The following is a 16,665-nucleotide window of genomic DNA, read 5'->3' as shown; positions in this document are numbered from 1 at the left end:
AATTGTTGGGCATTTCAGCCATTCTTCCCAAGCCTGCCCTAAACTTAAAGCTCTTCAAGAAGCAAACAATGTTCATAAGCACAAAGTTATTCAAAATGTTCCAACAAGGTGGAATAGTACCTGTCATATGTTAGAACAAATTTTAGAACAAAGGAAACCTCTAACCATATATGCACTTGAAAATGGTAAGCTTCCTTTATTAAATGCAAACAAATGGATGATTATTGGACAGTTTTGTGTTTTGCTAAAAGATTTCCACAAAACAAGAGTTTGCTTGAGTGAAAGAAATTCTATTGTCTCAGATATTATACCACAGATACAGTTTTTGAAACATTTCATTAATAAAGCTTTAATTGATGACAACTAATTCAATGGAGAATAGTTTCAAACAATATACTGATAACTATAACATCATCTTGTCAATATTTCTTGATCCCAGATTCAAATTATAAATGTTCAAAAATGAAAGCACCTTTTCAGCTGCTAAAACAAGTACTGAGAACATAACCATTCAACTTATTAAAACCCATGAAAATATAAAAAACATCAGTTACTGAAAATGATCCGTCTGCAGCTTGTGATATTGAAAATATTGACTCAGAATATAAAAATAATGGTGTAGTACTAAATGAATAGAAAGATATAGTAGAAATGGGTTTTGACAATTGCTTCGAAGAACTTGTAGGATTTAATTCTAAATAAATCGGTCAACCACAAACTTTAATTTCAAATGAAACTTTATTAAACAAAATTCAACATTACTCAAATGAAGACTTTATTGACAAAGAAAGCAATCTTTTGTTGTGGTGGAAATCACAGAAAACCAAAATGCGACTATTAGCAAAGCTTGCTTTAAAGTATTTAAGCTGCCCATTGTCTTCTGTGGAGAGTGAAAGACTTTTTAGTATAGGTGGAAATGTATATACTGCAAAGAGATATAGCTTAACAGGAGCTCATGGTGAAATGTTAATATTTCTGAGAATATAATATGAGAATTTAAAAATATTTGATTTTGTATATATTACTATAATTAGTATAGTATAATTCTTTTAGAAGTGAGTATCTATGTTCTATTTTTTCATGAAATATAATTTATTTAGGAGTTTAAAAGCTTTGATACTATGAGGAGGTCAAATGAAAAAGAAAATGTCATGAAAATTGTATAACTTTGTAGAATTAGAAAATTACAGGGAAAAAAAATTTGGAAAAAATAATTGAAACTCTCTTTGAGAGCTTTTACTCAAAAGTAAAAAAAGAATGCCTCCCAATGCCTTAATCAAAATTTCAAAGCATATTCTGTTGTGGATTTGAGGGTTGCACAAATTAAAGAGTATCGTTAGCCAGGGTAACTTTGGTCAGTTTTGGGAGTTTTTCTTAAACATCTCTGAATCTTATTAATTTTTTACAGTTTTCTCTTGTGGTAATAACATTATAGGTCTTGGCTATAGGCCTCTATATTTATTTTTTTAATTTTTTTATTACAAATACTTATTTTTAAACGCCGAAAAGTGACCAATGTTACCCCAGGTTTTTATCATGTTTGATCAATAATACCCCTGCTATGGGGTAACATTGGTCACTTTTTGGAGTTTTAAAAAATCATCAGTCCTTAAACACTTAGAGAAACATGAAAAGAACATTTAAATGGACAAAATATTTTGCAACTAGCTCCCTGTTATTGTGCAAAAGTCATTAAAAGTCATTTTCTAGTAGGTCATTATCGTCATCTGAGGATGATGACACTTGTTCAACTCTTGCCCTTTTCTTGTTATTCTTGGTGTTATTGTTATTCTTTGATGTGGTAGGAGTTGTGTTATTCACTAGATCTTGCGGTGTTATCCCTTTGCCAGGTGTGATCTTTTTCCCTCTGGTGCGATTTGTTTTCCCATCCTGTCCACAATGTTTCACTTCCTTAACAGTACTACCGGTACCTCCTCCAATGTCTTTGTTAACCTGTGGCAAACGCTTCATGACCATTTCTTTATCGAAGGGAAATATTCCACATTTTTTGGTATTGATTCTTTGATGCGCGTTTCTATCTTTAGCGGACGGAAAACAGCAACGTCCAGCGGTTGAAGCAAATGGGAAGCGTATATTCCGAACTGTCGACTAGCCTTTCTCACGCTTATTCTCCCAGTTAAACATTCTTTTATAGCATTGGACAACGTTTCTTGACTGTATGAAGTTGCATACGCTCTTGAACCACGCTTTCGCTTATATTTCCTCGGCATTTTCACCGGCTAAGAATTCAAATGGTTCAATAAATGTATCAGAAGTGTCAAAAAATGCCAAAATAAACTCAATGTAGTCTACGAAGTAACTGTGCTATATTCACAAAAACTGTTGATATACCAAAATTGTTGATATAATAGTCGATATATATTGTTGGTATCTCTAAGAAAATTAAAACATGTTATCTTTGTTAAGTTTTAGGAATTTAAAAAAAAATTAACAATTGACCCCGGTCAACAAAGTCACCCCGGCGACTTAAGTTACTTCGGTTGACGGTACCATTTTGAATACTTTTTTAACGGGCAAACTTTTTTAACGCCGTAAGGCGTTAAAAAAGTTTTAACGATTTTGCGCATGCGCAGATTTCACATTTAATAAACTTTTTTAACGACTAACTTTTTTAACGCAACACCGGCAATGTTTTGCTTTTGAGAACAAAATCTACCGTAACGGTAGTTTATTCAAGATGGCGAATATTAGGGATTTGTCATATAATTTTGTACTTTCAACTTCACGAGCACTTTCCATTGATTTTGAGACCTATGTTTTTAAACGATTCTTAATCCGCATATAATTTTCTATCATAATCAATCATAAAAAAAGGGGAGTGCGAAAGTCGATTAGCGCCTGTTGAAATTTAGTTTGTTTAATAGTAGTGAAGAAAAAGTATTTGTTTGCTTGTGCATAAATCTCTAATTTCAAATAACTATTATTTGTCATATAATCTGTGTACCTTTTAGTTCTTAACTACCCAGTGCTGTGTGCTCACTGATCTTAAAATATAACTGGATAGCGTATTCAATTGTCTTTTTCAAAAAAATTTGAAGCCAAAATTAGCCTCCCAAGATGGCGGCGATCGGAGCTCCAAGTGGTAATCGATGTACACTTTATAAGGCTTTTTACAGAGATATGAAAGAAAATAAATAGAGTTTTGAAAGAAAAACTAGACTATTAAATAAAGTTTAAAAAATTTTAAAGAAATGAACTGATTTCTAAAAAAATCAGACAAATTAATTATTTAGATACTAAGCTACAAGATATTTGATTTACTTTTTAAGTGCAATTTACGATTAAATAATATTTATGCATAATCTATGTACCTTTTAGTTCTTAGCTACCCAATGCAGTGTGCTAGAAGGTAGATAACATAACTGTATGGTAAGCGGCAGTGGTGTCTACTTGCAGTTTTGAGAAATTTTATATTTTCAATTTTTGTAGCAAGATACCAGATATGTACATGCTGCATGAACTATTAACTGAGTGCTGTGAGTACAAACAGCTCAGGGGTTCCTTCTAGGATTATTTAATACATAATTGTAATTAACGAATATGGTATTTAATAAAAATATTAAATACAAAATATTATTTTTTAATATATATTATTTTACCTATATATTATTCTTTGTAATATTCGAGCTCTCAATGATTGAGTCAATTGTTTTTGAGTTGTTATTCAAAACGACTTATTAAGGGAATTTTTTGATATCATATATTTTGTATGTTATCAAACATCAACATTTTCTTATCAAAAAATGTATGATACATAAATTTACAATAAACCATCTGCATTAAATGTTCGAATGCATATTCCTTTTTATCATTTCAAACAAAGCAGTTTTTTAAAGTTCAAATACAGAGCAAATTTAATTAAACCAACAAAAAGTGTTGTTATAATATGGGAAGAAACTGAAAGATGTTTCCAAAGATTGCTTGCCTCAATAAATGGCCACCTTCCAAATGAAATAGGAATTCAAATGCCATTTCTAGTGCTGTTTTGAGATCAGTTGATTACTCAAAAATATTTGATGAACAAACTTTATTTGCACTGATTAAACTTGTTTCAGAAAACTATGCAAAAATACGTTTTTATCACCTGGGTAAAGAACAAAATGGCAAAATAACTGGAGAAAAGCTTAGGAAAGAATTAACAAAACTTATCATATTCAAAAACCAATCAAAAATATTTTTACATGATATATGTGATATATATATATATATATATATATATATATATATATATATATATATATATATATATATATATATATATATATATATATATATATATAATAACTCTAGATGGAACCTCTGAGTTGTGTGTAATCACAGTGCTCAGCTAATAGTTCATGCAGCATTTATAATTTTGTAGGGCCTATCTGATAAACTAATGCCAAAAAAATATTTTATCTTAAAAATAAAATCAGCTGCCTAGCATTCTGTTGTGTTATAACCTTCTAGCACACAGCATTGGGTAGTTAAGAACTAAAAGGTACATAAATTGTATAACAAATGCTAACTATTTGAAATTTGAGATTTCCGCACAACCAAACAAATACTTTTTCTTCACTATTATTAAACAAACTAAATTTTAGCAAATTAAAATTAAAATTTGTACTTAGTTTTACTGAGAATTTTTATTTTATTATATTCATTCTAAAAAACGAAAAAAAGCAAGTTATATGGAGCAACTTATTGTAAGAATATGTTTTGTTAAATAAAAAAATATTTATATTTGAAATTTATGTAAATATGTAATATTTCGTTATTTTTATGAAAAAAATCTTATCTTAAACAAAAAAAACTAGATTTTTATTAGAAACTTATATATTTATCAATATTTGAACTAAAAAATAAAACTTGATTATCATCAGTTTCTTAATTTTCATAACCAATCGTTAATTCCGCCGTCATCTTGGGAGGCCAAAACTGGCTTCAAAAAATTTCCCGTATACGCTATCCAGTTATATTTTGAGATCAGTGTGTGTGCTAGAAGGTAGGCAGCTGAGTTTCTTTTTAAGATAAAATGTTTTTTGTGTATTAGTTTTTCAGATAGGTACTATAAAGTCTAAAGTATAAATATATATAAAGTATAATATATATATATATATATATATATATATATATATATATATATATATATATATATATATATATATATATATATATATATATATATATGTATAACAACTCTATACAACCAATCAACTTTAGAAGGAACCTCACAGCGCTCAGCTAATAGTTCATGCAGCATTTACGACTTCTTTCATTGGTTTTTGAATAGGAGCAGTTTGTTCTTTACCCAGGTGATAAAGACATTTTTTTGCATAGTTTTCTGAAATAAGTTTAGTCAGTGAAAATAAATGGTTGTCAGTTATCAGCTGAGTCAAGCATATAAGAAGTTTGTTCATTAAGTATTTCTAAATTCAAAAATTTACTAGTAGGTTACGAATTTTTTTTAAGGTGTTTTTACATGCATTTATATCTTAAACTAGGAGTGATTATCCCTAAATTTTAAGGGATAATTAACATTTAAAGATATAAATTTACATGTAACATACATATTTTAATAACATGTGTATTCAAAAAATTCATTTAAAAATTTTTAAAGTTGTGTTGAATTGAAAAATAATTAACTAAATTATTGAGAGCTGGAATGTTACAAAGAATAATATATAAAGTAATATATAATATTTAAAGAATTATATTTTATAATTAATATTCTTATTAAATATTATATCTATTAATTACATTCATTATTAAAAAATCCTAGAAGAAATCCTAGAAGGAATGCTAGAAGGAGTTTTGTGTGCTCACAGTACTCAGTTAACAGTTCATGCAGCATGTACATATCTGGTATCTTGCTACAAAAATTGAAAATATAAAATTTCTCAAAATTGTAAGTAGACATCGCTACCGCTTACCGAGCAGTTATGTTATCAACCTTCTAGCACACTGCATTGGGTAACTAAGAACTAAAAGGTACATAAATTATACATAAATATTAATTTAATCGTAAATTGCACTTCAAAATTATATCGAATGTTATGAACTTTAATATTTAAATTAATAATTTCTTTAATTGTCTAATTTTTTTAAAAATCATATCATTTCTTTAAACTTTTTAAAAATTTATTTCATAGTCTAGTTTTTCTTTCAAAGCTCTGTTTAATTATTTTCTTTCGTATTTCTGTAAGTATTGCGAATATTTTGTTCACGTTTTTGAATAAATGGATGGTAAACTTTTTCAATGATATTAATCCAATCCAAAACATAAGTAGAATCAGTCCAGCAAACAACATCTTTAAAACTAAAGATTAAAAAAAGATCTTTTAAAACAACAGACATAGTTTCCGCTAGTAACAAAGCAGCCCTTAGTTCTAGACGAGGAACAGTACTTTTCTTAAATTGAACAGCCTTATATTTTGCTGTAATTAGTAAAAAATATTGTTGTTTATTAATAAAAGAGTATAAGAAAAAGAGACAACAGCCGTAAGCATTAAGACAGGCATCACTAAACCCATGCAATGAGATCATAATGGTTAATATACCACCTTGAAATAATGATATTTTGAGAGAAATGGAAATCATCAAAAATGGCTTGCCACACTATTAACAAATTACCCTCAAGCTAAGTGTCCCATCCTATTTTACTCAAACATAATTCCTGAAAATGATTTTACACCGTGCTATTACTGAATTTATTATACGAGGTGGATCAAAGATGCTAGCTATGAATTGTAATATCTTTCGCTTTGTTGGAATGGTCTTGGTGTCAATTAACTTTGGTAATTCAAATGATGTAATATCACTTTTTTTGTTCCAGTTTAAACTTAATACTTTGGTATCAAACTTAATACTTTGGTATCTCTTTTTGGCTGAGAGGCTAAAAGTATTGTTCATTTTTCAAATTCTCAAATACTTTAAAGTTCGATTCAAGTTTTTGTGATTGAAACCTGCATCTTGGAGACGAAAATATCACTGCTTATGGGTAACATTATATTTAATTGTGAGGCGAAACCTATCAATAACCTGAAAGTTGGAATTGTCGGTTCTCCTGAATCCCCTAAACTGATGCCATGGACTTTTTCACTAAAGGCTCTGAAGAAAGAGACGATTCTACCAAAAAACCTAGTTTGATTTTATTCTCGAAAAATGACCAATAAAAGTCAGATCCAATCATACTACCATCTCTCAAATTACTGTCTGAAATCATACTGTCATTTCTCAAATATTGTCAGCAACAATAAATAAAATGAGTTAGTTAAAGCTTTTTTTCATGCACGCTATTCAGTCTTTTGAAAATTGACAACCGATTTAATATCCCAGTCGTCATTGTTACTAAATTGATGATTTACAGTTAATTTTAGTTCTTCTGGTATCTTTTCCAATATTACAGGGAACCTTGTAATTTTGCTTGCCAAGGAAACTCCAGTTATAGAGGCTAGGGCAGGTCCCTGAAGTAAGTTGCCTAAGTCGTTTTTTGGAAGCCAGATGAATCATCATTAAAATCAGCTGTACAATTAAAATTCTCTATAAAGTTTACGCATCAAATGGTTTTAGTTTTAATATAGGAAGTTTGATTGCTTTACTTTTAAAACTGCTTGTTAAACTTAAAAAATCGATCTTGGGATCGTGTTATTTTAAAAGCTCGTTAACAATTGAAAGCTCGTTCTTACATAAGAGTGGACGATTCTGTGGATGATTCTGTGTCCTGCTATAGTTCAGCATGATTTTCAATAAGAAAGTTAATTTCTTCATCCAATTAAATAACCTTAGTGAATTTTTCAGTAACAGTGTCACGAATATCGATTAAACTTTGATATTGGTTTTTCTCGTTGTTGTAAAATGAATTTCGAATGATTTTTCAAAAAATTTATTTCATAAATTTACATTAACAGTTCTAAGTCTACGTTTTGATTGTAGGTTTGACATTCTGGCTAAATTAACAAACTTTATAATCCGATAATAAAAATCTATTTTCTGAACAGACTGGAGGGTGGCTATTTATATTTTATTTAAAATACAACTAACTGTGTAATGGCAAATTATGTGATAGAAAATCAAATGACTTAAAAAGATTATTTAATTTCGAAAGAATGTCGTCTTAATGTTTTTGCGGAAAGATATTGTGAAGTAAACTTCTTTTTTATCACCCGGGCAACTGAATGAAACTAAGGCGGGAGTTTAGAAAGTTAATTGAGTTTTATAAACAAAATCGATGTTATATTGAATTGAGATTCAAGCGTTTCAAATGGTTGATATTTACGAACTATGAAAATATTGTAGTGGTTTATTAATTCTAACTAAAGGAAACTCTTGCAAAATAAAAAGTCTCAGCGGGAATAGAAAAAATAAAAAATTTTGATTCAAAACCATTTAATTAAATCGTCCTAATTTAGCAATCGTTATGAGCATTAAAATCATAGAAGATGCATGCAAAACTTTTAGATTTCACAATAAAACAAAAGTTATTGAGATCCATTATTTTATTGCCAAGTTGTTCATATTTTCGTAATGCAAATCTGTTTTATCACGGCGGGAATTTCTGAAATGGGGATATTTTTGATCCTTGTTAACAAAGCTTACGTCCTTAATTTACTTTTCGCATGCGTATTATGCTTTTCCATTTATCATTGGTGTCAAATTTTCTTCTTTTTTTACTTTTCAGACAGTTTGAGAAATTTGGTGAATAAGCAGCTTAGATATCATGGTCTGACTAGCATCTTCAAGCCTTTTTTGTCATCATCACTATTGATTAAGATGGTAATGCAGAATAATTGTTCCAAATAACTTATTTTTAAGTATAGGTGTTTAATAAAAAGGTATATGAAATGTGAGACTATGGGATAAGGTTGGTAATATTCGTTCGAAGAATAGGTCATTCCCAAAGGTATTTGAAATCATGTTCATGGAACAACATAAAATAATAAACAACATGGAACAAACAGCACAGTAATGTGGTTAAATCTGTAGTGATGTGTTAAAAACCAACTTTCTCTTATTATTTCACAATGGCTGTTCTATACACTGTGAGCAGGCATCCCGTGCATGCTAAGAAATATCATCTTCATCTGGGAAGTAGAATATTCTTTTCCACCTTCTTCCGAAGAAATTTGATTTGGAGCACTTCAACATTGACACACAAAACCTGGCCAACATATTGCTTACGTTTACTGCCACATTGAAATTTAGTAATTACCATATCTCCTTGGCCAAAATATGATGGTATGATGGTTATGTGACTGATATTAGTATCCACTCCCACTGGCGTCCATTTGCCTTGTTGGAGTCCACTGAATTGGTCTCCACTGATATGAGATTCTATATAGCTACCTCCACCAGAAGAGTGCCATTCTCGATAGCTGCCTCCTCTGCATCGTGATCATCATTATCTACCTCCACCACCTGATTTTCTATAGGTGCAAGGATGTCAACTCGATCCTCGATACCTGCCTCTACCAGAACACCATCCTCTAAACTGCACACAGTGGTCTCAACTTTAACACTTGGATCATAGCCCTACCATTAATGATTAAAACCGTTTTTGCAAACACAACTTGAAACACAATGATATGATTTTAATTAGTAAAGTTTTAGAAAGTTCTGTAGCCATTCTGATATAAAGATTAATAAAAAGAAAACTTATAAAACCTGTTTTAGAATACCATGACTCAGAAGTTCAAACAAACGTACAAAATTTAAAGAAAAAGAAATCCATTGTCTGTAAGAGAATTCGAAAGAATATCTGCGGACAGATAAAGAATGAGCGATTGAGAAAATCTAAGGGAGGAGAGAAGAGAAGAGAAGAGAAGAGAGGAGAAGGGAAGGAATGGGAAGAGAAGAGATTTTTTTGGTCTCTTTGGAGAGATTTTTTAGGAAAGATTTTGATGAAGTGTTTTATTTTAAAGAGAGTTTTTGAAGATGTTCTAAGAAAGAGTTATGAAAGATTTTAAAAAGGATTTTAAAGAGAAATTTAAGAAAAAAAAGTTCTAAGAGATTTTAAGAGATAATATGAGAAAAGAATTTAAAAGAATTATAAGAGATTTTAAAGAGATTTTAAGGAAAAGAATTTATGGAGAATTTAAAGAGAAACTTATGAGAAGTATTAGCAAGGAAATATATTTGAGTGACTTTAAACAAGTTTTATTATAAGTATTAATGTATTGTTATTTGTATGAGTTAATATTAAGAGAATATATATATTGATGAGAAAAAATCTCACTCCACACCTTCCTTTTCACATTTATCAAGCTTTTTGACAAAAAATGAACGCAGGGAACAGAATTTACTGAGGGAGATTGGAAGAGTTGGATTCAAATTCTTGTAAACCGCATGCGCCTCACGAAGAACAAACAACATGTGACGTGATTGGGTCTAATAAAAATGTAAGAAAACAAACGCAGATGATTTCATTTTGCATCTATAATATATATTGATTTTTATGTTGTTAACAGAAACTTGCCATCTCTTTGGTCTCTTTATTCAAGGTGTAGTCCTTCTCCTATCATGGGCTTGCCGAGAAATGTCATCGCGCTGATAAAATTTGACAACTGAGGCATACTTTTATTTGGGAAGTTGATAAGCTAGTGATTTCAGGCTGGGGCAAGGGATATTACCATTGTACAGCATTGAAACTACTACTTTTTTTGTCGTATAAGAAGCTGGGAATGGACACACTGCACGACCGATTGCCTGTCCCATAGCTTGGTGAGTCGAAACATTCGAAGCTTCTTCTTCTTTACCACCTTCGTCCGCTTTCTTTCACAATCACGTTTTGTCTTTCTTTCTCCTTTCCTGTCATGTTCTTTCAAGCCTTTCGCTGTCATTCATTATCCCGAGCACTATATGTCTTTTGGACAGTTTTGTGTACGTTTAGCATCTGTAGAAAAGCTTTGTATTTTCAAGCTATGAATACGAAAAGTCACTGAAAGTCAGGCCTGGATTAACCATTAGGCAAACAAGGCATTTGCCTTGGGTACCAAGCGTTTGAGGGCACCACAAGTCCTCAAGAAATTTTTTTTTTAACAAATTTAAGTCCAGAAACAACTGAAAATAGAACAAGTGCTATGAAAATGAAGAAATACATTATAATAAAAATTCACATTCAAGTTTGGTAAAATCTTGAATGCTTAAAAATTAACCTATGAATGAGCCGGTTTTTTCTATTTAGCTTTTTTTTAAACTAATTATTTTTTTCGCGCTTTATTGACTTTTTTTTTTTGCGCTTTAACGACTTCACTTGAGGATATTTTTTTATTAACAACGTGAAACTATTATTAAAGCTGTTTTATCGTTTGTTTTATCATTTTTATTGATTTTGATATTAAGGAATTATTTATAGGAGCTTACACCTTAAGTTTGTTGTTTTTTAGCCTTATTTTGCATAATTTTTTAATTTTTATGTAAATTACATTTTCGTTTTATGTCATTTAATCATTTTTATTTACATCTGGTGTAGATTATAAGTCAACTTTGACCCGTAATCGTAAACGAAAGACAGTGTTCAATGATAGTGATGCCCCTGAAGTATCTCTGAATGCCAGAGACAAATTTCTTATATCTTCATTCTACGCAATTATTGACAAACTTGAGACAGAAATGAGTAGACAAAGACAAGTATATAATGATGTAGCGGTTCGCTTTTCTTGTTTGGTCGATGGATCATTATCACAAACATCTCAGTGTTGTGAAGAACTAATAAATGCTTATCCTAAAGATCTGAACAATAATTTATATACTGAACTACAACAGTTTTATTCATATATTTGACACAAGTTTCCAGCTGCATCAAAATCGGAAAACAACACGTTCAATTATGGAGAATTATACCAAGTAATAGTTAGAGACAATATTGAATGTGCCTTTCCAAATGTTGAAATCGCCTTCCGCATATTTTTAACATTAATGGTTACTAACTGTTCAACTGAGCATTCTTTTTCTCAGTTGAAACGTACAAAAAATCCAAATAGATCAACAATGAAACAAGAAAGGCTCAATTCCTTATCTCTGCTTATGATTGAGGCAGATATGTTGCGTAAAATTAACTTTGACGATATACTCAAAGACTTTGGTAGATGTAAATCTAGAAAAAAAAAACTTTAAAATGTAAATGACTATATCATTTTGATTTTTTCGTCTAATAAAAAATACAGTTTGTCTATTATTACTTCGAAATTTATTAACTATTAATTTTAATACAGAAATACTTTATTGTAGGTTTTATATGAATGATAGTAGTACACACTACAAATATATTTGTTAACAACTGTTTTCTTTGCATAATATTGAACATACCAGCGGTCACAGTCAGCGAAAAATCAAGGGCCCCGGGCAGAAGGGGGCACCGATGTGGGTTTGTGCCTTGAGCACTAAAAAGGCTTAATCCGGCCCTGCTGAAAGTACAAAGGTTAAAATTACAAATAAACAGTCTCCCAAAAAATTTTAACATTTAGAAAAATTCTATAGGAACTATAAAATTAATTAGAACATAAAAGTAATCAATTACATAAAAATATGTTTCATTACATGAAAAATACAAAATTAGGGCCATAACGGCAAGACATCATGCATTTCCCGACGTGATTTTCACGACAGGAGCTATATTCTACTGTTAATAACTTTGACATCCTTTATGAAAATCTAAAGTAGTTAATAATTAGTATGTTATAATGTAAAATATTAGAGCTTTATTAAATGCTCCATGCAAAATTAACTTTAATTTACGGTGCAAGCAGCGTTGCATTTATAAATCACGGCGAGAATCAAAATGTACTCGAACATCATCCTACGATTCTTCAATGAGCTGATGTTAACTATTATAAAAAATATATAACTATTATATAAACTATTACTAAACTATATATTATTCGAAAGGTTATTTTTGGTCTATTTGAATCAGTCAAGTTGATTTCACAAATCTATTGTTAAAGCAAATTATTACCTTACCAACTGAATGAATAGAAGGAGGAGGAAAATATAGCTTTATAAATCCATACATTTAATGGCTTTAATATATTCTAAAGTAAATAAAGTTTTAAAAATTCATTTATTTGATGATTATGATAGTTACGAATTCACATTTTAAATCATTTGCTACAACTTTCATTTTTATGCTGATTATCACTTCTTCCATGGAGTTGCCCCACTATAAACAAATCCTGGAAAATTAAGGTGATGTAAAGTATGATTAAAAGATCAATCATGTAGTGCACGGTTCATAAATTATTTTAAAATACCAAGTTGTACTTAGAAAAAAAGGTATAAAAACTAACCCAACTTATCCTTATCAATTTATCAGATGGTCGCTTTTATCCTCTTCATTATTTGTCATCCGTACTTTATTCAAGTTGTACTATCTGATGTAATCAAATTTATGTTTTACTTATAATAACGCGTGTTAAGAACTGTCTTTATTTTTGTAAAAAAGGAAAAAGAGAGAAACAAAATGCTCATTTTGCATAACAAAGAAAGAATCATGAAAGGCCTACCTATTACCTAGTATTTTGGCTTCACTTTTATGGAGAGGCGGGTCGCCTGGATCTGAAAATTGAATTGGAATGTTATTTTCACATGCACTTCCTTCATTTTTTTAAGTATCAACAACGCCCAGAATTTGTGGTGATTAAACACTTGACTGGCTTGCAAGCATTTTCGAAATGCTTTGCTTTTTTACGTACGTCATTTTTTACAACTTTGACTTCGAATTAGAGCACTTTCCGTTGGTTTTCAGGTCTATGTTTTTATATTTTTCTGAATCAGCATAAATTTCTCTATCATAATCAATCATAAAAAATAAAAAATAAAAAAAGGGGGGGGGGGGGGGAACTGTAGTTGCGCCCAAAAATCTTGGGAAATTTGAACTTTTTTACTAATCTAAAATGTAACTTCTTTATTTTTTATAAGAAAGTAGACATTAGACGTGTGAATTATCCACTATAACTAACTCTACAGTTTTTACTTAAACTGCTATAGATTTTTCTAGTAAAAAAATTACATGAACTAAGTTTTATTAAGTTTTTTATTAGACAAAATTCATGAGACTTATTTTTTTTTAAAGCGAAAAGCATATTTAACTTGTCAAAATCATTTTGCCTCGATTGTTCGTCAAAACTGTTTTAGTGGTACGGATACAAAAATAACTTTTCCACAATAAAACCATAATTTTCCACCATAAAGACAAGACTTTATGCTGTAAAGAAAAGTCTATCCCTTTATTTTGTTCAATATGCGATATGTTGGCATACCTATATCTTTCAATAGTACTTGGAGAAACCTTAAAAAATCACAGAGGCGTTTGCTTGAATTGATAGTTATTAAGAGTTTATAAAAGTTTTAAGTTTATTTATCAGTTTAGTTAATGGTTTTTTAAGAAATAGTTATAAGCTTAGTCAATAAGCATGTATCTTATTATAATTTTAATGTTTAATTTTTATTTATTTACTGTTATTGCGATATTCTTGTTTATGTAGTTAAACCATAGAAGATCTATAAGCAGCATAAAGTTGCTGCTATCTTGAGTAGTTTATTTGGTAATTTTTTGAGACGATACCACAAAACATTTTATTTTTGAATCCTGATTTTAAGTAGCTATGAATAAAGATGCTGATACTTGCGAACTCCTTTCCTCTTTACTTAGACAAGTTGAGCCCTAAATTCAGCAAATATTGAGCTGATTGCCACTATCTTACACACTTAAAATTTAATGTGTTAAGATGAAGCATCAAAACATCTATCTCAAATCAATCTGCTTTTAATTTAACAACTTTCCTACATGATGAATAAAATGATTTCCGTTCTCCTGACATCAAATATGATGGCTTTAGTTTATTCTGATAGGGAAAAATAATAAGTGATCTTTTTGATGAAGTTGAAGTTATTTCTAACCTGTGTGCTATTCTTTATTAAGGTACAATGGGTGCTTATAAATATCTTGAAGAGCTTGACTTGCTTAGATTCTTATTTTGCATTCAATGTTGACAGCTTCATCACTTAAACGCAATTCACAGAGCTTCAAGACCAACATGACCTGATGAAACTTGAAGACTTGGTTACAAAGCTAAACAAAGTTATATTATTTACACGATGCAAGTTTGTTGTAGTGGAAAAAAGAGGCCTGTTGCTAATAGATCACCTATGGCAAACCTAAAGGTGAATGTATCAATGGAGCATGTTTCTTGAAATAAGTTCTTCTCCTTAACAGTGAAGTGACAATTTATATAAATGTTTTTATGAAAATGTTTAAAAAGAGTATTCAGCTGAATTATTACTTAAACCTAAATGGATTTCACAAACTGCTACAAAAAAAGTACTTGGAGGTACAGCTTAATGTTTTCTCCTGTTGAATGTTTTTACAAAACTTTAAGTATCACTAACAATAACTTATTAAAAAAACATGCTGATCAATACAGTGGCAAGTACAAGGCAAAGCTACTAAAGCTAATGGTAAGTTATGAAAAAATGCAATTACAACTAAATTTTACCAAGTAATGGGTCTTCTCATTGTTCATTAAAATCAAAGTGGGAGTAATAGCAATGACAGCAATATTGCTCGCATATTTTTTAACAATACTGACAAGGTATCAGAAGTAACAGGGCTTGATTTAGAATATTGGAAAGATTCTCAAATATTTTATGCTCACTGTCAAGTTGCCATTGTGTAAAAACAGGCAATTTTAGAATCTATTACTTAGAGGCTGCAAAGTTTCACATTATCAATGCTCTGCCATTGCCTGCTGGACAATTATCAGAAGATGTTTTGGAAGGAAGTTACAAAGCCTATAAAAGTGACTTTTTTGTTCTAGAAAAACCTCTAAAGTCATTACAACCCAACCTTTTTTGCAAAGACAAATTCCAAGAAAAAATAGAAAGCTGTTAGGAAGCTGCTGAAAACTGTTAGCATTGACATTATTTAACTTGTGAGATATTTTTGAGTTAACTGTTTCCTTATTGAACATATGTAGTTGTTCACTTGTGAATTGCTTTTTTTTTTTTGGAATTGCTAATTTATTTCTTCCAATATATTGGACGTCATATAATAAGAAGTTACTATTTTTGTGTGTGAGTGTGTGAGTCGATGCTTAAAAGTATGCCTTGAGTTTTAACTGAAGCCAAGTGAATTTGTTTACAATGGAAATAGAAATTAAAGAAATCAAAAAAGATTATAAAAAAATGGTAAAAGGTAAGTGGCAATTTTGTCCACCTACAATTTTAATAAATTTTCTATTTTCTATTTTTGTAGCAAGATACCAGATATGTAAATGCTATACGAACTATTAGTTGGGTTGCTTTGAGTACACGCAACTCAGAGTTTCATTCTAGGATTATTTAATACATGAATTTAATTAATGGATATATTATGAGACTGTTAAATACAAAATATAAATTTTTTTACATTTTATCATTTTATTCATATGTTATTTTATGTAATATTGCAGCTCTTAATAAACGAGTGAATTGTTTTTGACTTGTTATTGAAAACAACTTTTATTAAGGACATTTTTTGATATCATACATTATGAATGTTTTCAAGAAATGTATGATACATATAAGTTTATATCTTTAAATGTTAATAAGAATTATCCCTTATCATACTCCTAGTTTAAGATATAATTGCATGTAAAAAGACCTTATAAAAAACTTTGTAATGTGTTGTTT

This window comes from Hydra viridissima, unplaced genomic scaffold (genome assembly GCF_058129835.1).
Source record: "Hydra viridissima isolate aposymbiotic clone 2 unplaced genomic scaffold, HvirCarnegie_v1 scaffold_8, whole genome shotgun sequence".
Lineage (NCBI taxonomy): Eukaryota > Metazoa > Cnidaria > Hydrozoa > Anthoathecata > Hydridae > Hydra > Hydra viridissima.
This window is presented reverse-complemented; position numbering follows the sequence as displayed.